Here is a 7,755-nt window from a genome sequence, read left to right as displayed (position 1 = left end):
ACCAGAAAAAGCTGGATTGATGGTTTAAATCTTCCAATAAAATGGAAGAAAGGTTATCACCGACTATACATTTGAACAGAATGATCAGCATCCAACGAGAAAGGGGATGCATACTTCACCTCAATTAAGCAGCAGTCACACAGCCAAAGCAATGCCAAACCTGTCATCCAAATTCTTTCTGCTGCAAGCCCAGGAATGAAAGCTTGACACATGCTGTTTCTAAACTGCATCAATGCAAAATAAGTTTCCAGTGAAAGTCAGGGGGCAGATGTTCTTCAGTGGTAGTTTGGGAGGGTGAAACCTATACCCAATCTATCACTAACTTGTAAACCGAACAGCTGATGGCCTGGTGCCAGACACCTGGTGTCGTTTGTAGTCTGCTGTCCTCCCCTGCACAATAACCGGCACCAAAGAGAACTTCGGCAAAAGGCTTTTGTTGACCTTTTACTCTGCTCACCATTTTCCTTGAAACAATCATTTGCATTTATACAATCTTTAAAGTAATGAAACATTCCATCGGATTCTGCAAAGGACGTCAGCTAGATAGGAAAGGGAAATAATTGGTAGGAATTGCTGTAGGTTTCATTTGAAAGGGGAGAGGTTTAGCAAGAAATGAGCTGAGGTGATAAACGTCAGCATAGTTGAATCTTCTGCTACCAAATGTACTGCAGGGTAAGGAAAGATGAAGAGGAAATCACTGTTAGAAGAGATTAATGAAGATTAGGGTGAGAGGACAAGGGAGAGCAGGCTCATAAAAGTTGTAGCAAGTTGTGTAGTTAATAGCAATTGAACAGACGATCACTGAAAGATACTTAGTGAGTAGATCTAGTCTTGATCTACTTCTTACATTGGGAAACATCACGTAGGGTATTTTTAAGTCTTTGTGAAGAAGGTATTGATGAAACCATTTATATTCAAAGGTTCAAAGGTCTTTTATTGTTACGTGTACCAATTAAGGTACAGTGATATTTGATTTACCATACAGCCATTTTGAATAAAGCAACAAGACACACAACTACATAGAAATTAACATAAACATCCACCACAGCGGATTCCCCACATTCCTCACTGTGATGGAAGGCAATAAAGTCTAATCTTCTTCTCTCTTTATTCTCCCGCTGTTGGGGCAGTCGAACCATCCGCAGTCAGGGCGATCAAAGCTCCTGCGATGGGGTGATCAAAGCTCCCGCATCGGGGCGGTCGAAGCTCCTGCGGCTTGGAGCTCCCGAGGTCAGTCCCTAACTATAATAGTATAATTTAATCCTACAATGAATCAAGACTTTCTGCTTCTTCCTTCATTGCCTCTAGCTGGCATTTATTCCTTATCCATAATTGCCCCTAGATTAAGGAAGAGACAAAGAATCAACCGCATTGGAGAACTGAGAGTCACATAAAGGCCAGGCTGAGAAAGATGGGAGATTTATTTTTCTGAATTAAGCGGGTTCCTAAAATGCATCCAATGCTTCTCCTCCATTACTCTGTTTCCAAGTCCACTACAACTCTCGTGAAAGAAACATTCCCTGGTTCCAATCCTAAATTGAATGGTTACAATTGCCCACATAGCTTTGTCCATGCAATCTGTTACATTTATAGTGGCAGCCAAGATGAGTTTTCCTTTCCTTCATTGTATACATTCCAGAGAGAACCCTTGGATTTCTTCTGAAGTACCTCTACCACGTTAATGCTTCCAGATGATCAAAACATTACACATAATGCCCCCCCTGCACTGGTTTCCTGTTAACCCAGTAGTCAAGAAGACAAGAAAACTCCAGAAGCTAGAAATAAAAAAACAAAAACTGCTAGATATATACAGTAAGTCAGGAGGGTCTCTTTGGAGAGAGAAAGAGAGAATGCTGCAGTAGAATGATATGTCATCTCTAAAGTCTAAAAGTCTAGTATTGACAGAAACCTTTGTTTCTGTGAAGCCAGAAGAGACATTTGCCACCAGTTTTTCTGGTCTTAAAATCTGATGGCTGCCAACTATCTGAAAAAGGGGACAGTTTTTTTACTCTCCTCCACAGAACCAACCCCAACACCTGTAAATGCTGTTTCTGAACCCTTTTGTTTCTGAACCCTTTTGTTTCTGAACCCTTTTGTTTCTGATTCTTTTTAATGGTGTCCATTGCCATGTCAATTGCCCGTTGAAAAAGCAATTTGAGAATTCTTACCTGCTCAGTTCACAACTGATTGCAAGGAACAGAAAAAGGTTTCACCCCTTTTAACGGCTGATCAATAAATCTCTGTCACCGTGTACTCGACATAACTGAATTCCTGAGCTTTGTAAATGGAATTTTTAAAGTCTCCCATCAGAATTGAGGTTAAAATCCAACTCTAATCCCAAAGAATTTCAGAGCAACCCTGACTTTGTTTTCTGATTCACATTCACTTTGAACACATTGATCAACTGATTATTATTCTCTGTGGAAAATTATAACTAACCTGAGGTAAATATTAATATCAGTAGAGCTTTATTTTGCCAAAGATAGTCTGCTAAAGATGATCAAATATTGTGGAGAAGAATGTGTAGGAAGGAACTGCAGATACTGGTTTAAACCGAAGATAGACACAAAAAGCTGGAGTAACTCAACGGGGCCGACAGCATCTCTGGAGAAAAGGAATAGGTGATGTTTCAGTTCAAGACCTTCTTCTGAAGGGTCTCTACGCGAAATGTCACCTATTCCTTTTCTCCAGAGACGCTGTCTGATCCGCTGAGATACTCTTGCTTTTTGTGTCTATCTTGTGGAAAAGAATGTTGTCTATTAGTTGTACACCATTGTCATTTTAAATAAATCTTCCTAGCTAGATAAATTGCTTACGGTTTATGAAGACAATGTACTGTAAAAATATTTGTTTCATTAGCACAAAAGATTATTTTCAGATGCTTTCCCCAAGTTCGTTGAATGGAGAGAGTGCAGTCTGAACCTCTCACAGTGACATAAAATGGTGGAAATCTGCAAAGTCCTATTGTTCACAGTTGTTTATAGCCAAAGGCATATTTGTGTTTTGTTTCACAGCATCTCCATGGTAGCACAAATCCTACAGGTTACCTCATAGGATTAGAAACAACTGCTATGGATGTGAAATATAAAACCAGCAACTGGAAAAATACCCTCATTCTTCTGCGGCAGGAATGATGACTCATCAAAACCTATTTTCAGTCAGCGTTATTATGAGTATGTGATAATGATTCTTTACATAGATAAGTAAGTGGTAGGGAATACCATAACAAAAACATTGCAATTTAATTTAAGCTATGCTAAATAGTCCATTGATTCAACTTTGTAAACAAAAATACAATTGTATTAGGAGGAAATTAAGGAAGTAATATTTAACAGTTTAATAATTTACATCTGTTGATATATTTAAATGTTTAAAAAGGAACTGCAGATGCTGGAAAATCGAAGGTACACAAAAATGCTGGAGAAACTCAGCGGGTGCAGCAGCATCCATGGAGCGAAGGAAATAGGCAACGTTTCGTGCCGAAACCAGGGTTCGGCCCGAAACGTTGCCTATTTCCTTTGCTCCATAGATGCTGCTGCACCCGCTGAGTTTCTCCAGCATTTTTGTGTACCTTATATATTTAAATGTTATGGCTTACCTGTTCTAAATGGTGGTGAGGTGAACTCTTTGCTTTCATTCATGTTTAGTCTCAGACTGGGCGGGTGAAATAGTTTTCTCTGCTGTTAACTAACCAAAGGAAAATTAATTTTATTCATCTCAATTTAGTTCACTGCATGGTTTTGAGGTCTCTGTGCACTGAAGTGTGGAACCTATGAGGTAAAGGAACTTGTCACCTTGGCTAATAAAAACTCACATGCATAAATACCATTAAAGGATCAACCGGTATTAAAACTGTTTGTATACATTTTCAATCTCTTCTCTCTATCTACAATTTAAATGTATCTTGCATTAAAACATTCTCCAATTTCCTTTCGTCAGCGGGTGCAGCAGCATCTATGGAGCGAAGGAAATAGGCGACGTTTCGGGCCAAAACCCTTCTTCAGACTCTTCAGAATAGTTTCTTCATGTCTGCAATCAATGTTGCATTGGCTGCTAAATTTGTAGAGCTTTTCAATATAATCCTGTGAGCACTCTGGTTGATAATTGGTCATTTTAATTTGTTGCTGCTAACCGCCTTATCCTTGAACAAGTAGCTACAGATCAAGAAATTATTGCAGATCCGCCTTCTTGGGCAGAATAATAACCCTTGTGATTATGATCTGGAATGTGATCACAAGTACTGTATCACCGGCTGCAAACTGCACAGATGAGTTTAAAGACATCCAATTACTGAAACCTTTGATAAACACACAGCACCTAGTTGCAAAATCAATGTTGCCATTAGATCCTTTCAGATTGTTCAGGAGCTTTCAAGCTATTTTGTAGCCAGAGAATTTCAGCAAGAGGCAGATGACTTAATGGGTATTTGTTTTCAGGTTCTGGAGCAGACGAACTTGCTATCAGAAGAATGGTTCAGTTTTATGGAATTCCTAGGTTTCCTGAAATGCAGAATGCAATAAATAAGTGAACACAACACATTGATAGCACCTGGAAAGGGAGACCACTTTGTCGTTGAGAAAATCAGGAGGACTTAAATGGGACTTAATGTGCCATTAAGAGCAACTCTGCTGTACAATAAGGACAGAAAATACTGGAAACACTCAGCAAGTCAGGCAGTATCAATGGAAAATGGAACAACATTTCAGTTTGAAGACTCTTTGTCAAAATTGGAAAAGACAGAAAACAAAGTAGTTTTACGTTCCAAGCCAGGACAGGGAAGGGATTGATAGGACACAGTGAATATCTCTGCCAGGGTTGTTATGGTGATAAGCTGTTGATCAAGCCATTTGGTTGATGAGTTAATGAGGGAAGTTGCAGAGAGAGAGGAATGAAGCATAAAAATGTGTACGTTGCAAAATGCAGGTCAGAAATGTCAGTAATGTCTAGCCGATTAGACGGTGTAGGCAGAGAGAGAAAAACTGAGTTAATGTAAAGGATGAATAACCTTCAGCAAATCTGGCCAGTTCTGATACACCATGGAAATCCCAGCATCACTATCAGAGTTCTATCAATCCCTTCTCCATCCTGCTTGTAACTTAAAACCACATTTAGTTCTGTTTTTTTCCAGTTCTGATAAAGAGCAGTGAAATGTCAAATCTGTTCCACAATCCACTGATACTGTCTGAACTGGTGATGTTTCAAGTATTGCACCATTTCTTTTGCACAGCAGAGGTGCTCTTGACCCACGCTCTCTCCAATTTAAACCTAACTGGCTTTCTCTTTCCCCCCCCACATCTGATGAAAGATCTTTGACCTGAAAGATCAAGCCCGAATCTGCTGAGTGTTCCTAGCATTGTCTGTTTTCATTTCAGATTTCCAGAAGTTGCAAGTTTTCCATCCACTCTATACTTCATTATCGCATGTACTTGTACATTCCGAACTGCAGTAACAGTCCAGCCAAAACTCTGAATGAGTGAGTTCCTCCTGGTGCACAGCAAACACTGAAACAAGCCTTCTGGACTCGCAAGGCAAACATGGATGATAATTGTATTTAGCTGTAGAACGTAATTGGAGGCTTGCATGACCCTCAGCGAAGTCTTATCCTGTTTTCTGAAAAGTAAGGACTCCCTTCCATTCAATGCCAATGAAAATTTCATGTATCTTGTGTTTTATGACTGTTGGCAGACCAATTTCCCTCCTGGGATAAATAAAGTTCTATCGTATCATGTCGTATCGTAAGACCATTGAGAGGTCAAAATGTAACTGATATTTATGACAAGTTGGATAATTTGATGTTAATTGACATTGAATCTATTCTCTAAAATCTGCCACTTTTTTGCTCTTTAAACGACATCTCCTGGCAAATTTGACAGAATTACCTATTTAAAATGTCCCCCCAGTGTGGATTGCATCCTCGAGAATTTGACCCAAATCCTTGGTGGAGAGCGAACCGAAGGCAAAAAATCGGAGGTGTGATATTAGCCACATCCATCTACTTTAAGGCACTTTAAGTGTGTATCTGTTTCCAGACTCCAACCAGTGACCAGACCAGTTTATTACCAATTTTCATACAGAGGGTTTTGAATCTGTGGAATTCCCTGCCTCAGAAGGCAGTGGAGGCCAATTCTCTGGATGCTTTCAAGAGAGAGTTAGATAGAGCTCTTAAAGATAGCAGAGTCGGGAGATATGGGGAGAAGGCAGGAACAGGGTACTGAATGTGAATGATCAGCCAAGATCACAGTGAATGGCGGTACTGGCTCGAAGGGCCGAATGGCATACTCCTGCACCTATTGTCTATTGTCTATTGTCTAAACCCAAGGCTTTTAGTGCACAAACTAAAAACAAGATTGTAGCCAAGGAAATGGTAGAACCGCTCAAGATTAAAGGAATAAATTTGTGCTTGGAATCAGAGGATGGAGGTGAGGCACTAAAACTAGTACTTTTAATCTACTTTCACAGAAGAGGAGGACATTGAGGACAGTGAGATGAATGTGGAGATTACTAATATGTAAGGGCATTTTGAGATCAAGGAGGTGTTGTTGATGCTTTTGAACAATATTAAGGTGGATGTTCCCAGGGGCTGATTGGATCTATCCTAGATTATTAAGAGAAGTAAGGGAGGAGGATACAGGAGATGTGATGAAGATCTTTACATCTTCTCTAATCACTGCAAGGTTCTGGAAAACTGGAGAGTCGCCAATGGTGTTCCTTTGTTGAAGATGGGAAGTTGTGATCATCCAGGGAATTATAGACAGATGAGCCTCACATCCGTGGTAGGGAAGCTATTGGAGAGAATTGCTCAGGATTGGATTTACTCCCTATTGGAGGGTAATGGGCTAACTGAAGACAATCAGCATCTCTTGGTACCTCGCGGGACATTTCTTCCTGATTTGATCAAGGTTTTTGAGGAAACAACTAATGTAATTGATGAGGGTAGGCAGTGGATTTTTTTGCCTGGAATTTACTACCAGAAATGGTGGCAGCCGATACAATAGTGATGTTTAAGAGGCCATTAGATATAAAGGGAAGGGAGGGATATAGATCATGTGTTGGGAGATATATATTTGGCACAGACATTGTGGCCAGTTCCTGTGCTGTTTTTCTCTATATTCTATCTATGCTAGTCTTACCTTAACTTACTTTTTTTCACTTCACATTCCCATCTAAGTAGTTATGTATAGTGATACTTGTACTGAACTGAAAACAAAAATGAATTTAACTCCACCTCGGGACACGTGACAATTAAAGTACCATACCATACCGTACCATCTCTCTGAAGACGGGTCTCGACCCGAAACGTCACCCATTCCTTCTCTCCAGAGATGCTGCCTTTCCCGCAGAGTTGCTGCAACATTTTGTATCCATCTTCGGTTTAAACCAGCATCTGCAGTTCCTTCGGACACATCATGAGGAAGCAATCCACCCAGCTGTGCTAGTAACTAATAGAGTTAGCTCCAATCTCTGCTGTCTCAGATGAAGCTATACTATGTCGAATTTAGTCCCTGTTCATTTATAACTTCCCACATTCAGATTGTGAATTAGGATTCTACATGAATTATTTATAGCATTGATTTATTCACAATGTGGCACCAAAAAAAAATAAATGAAATACTTCGAAATCTGGTCACTTGATATAAAATAAATGAGTTAATTCCGCTGTAAAATATAGAGTAACTTGCCAGAACTAGTAATTTGCAATAAACTATCACCTGCATTAAATTTCAAGCTATAATTATATTTTCACACGTTGGATTT

The 7,755-nt window shown here is 39.7% G+C and overlaps 1 long non-coding RNA gene across 1 annotated transcript; it reads right to left on the bottom strand.

The window, feature by feature from the left end:
* Positions 1-1,130: 1,130 nt before the first annotated feature.
* Positions 1,131-7,314, bottom strand: LOC116984232. The gene is made up of 3 exons (XR_004414938.1): positions 7,267-7,314; positions 3,599-3,680; positions 1,131-1,338 (listed from the first exon to the last, which is right to left on the bottom strand). It is a non-coding gene; the product is annotated as an uncharacterized LOC116984232 (long non-coding RNA).
* Between the last annotated feature and the right edge of the window lie 441 nt (positions 7,315-7,755).

The sequence above is a fragment of the Amblyraja radiata genome, chromosome 19 (assembly GCF_010909765.2).
Source record: "Amblyraja radiata isolate CabotCenter1 chromosome 19, sAmbRad1.1.pri, whole genome shotgun sequence".
Taxonomy (NCBI): Eukaryota; Metazoa; Chordata; class Chondrichthyes; order Rajiformes; family Rajidae; genus Amblyraja; species Amblyraja radiata.
This window is presented reverse-complemented; position numbering and strand designations above follow the sequence as displayed.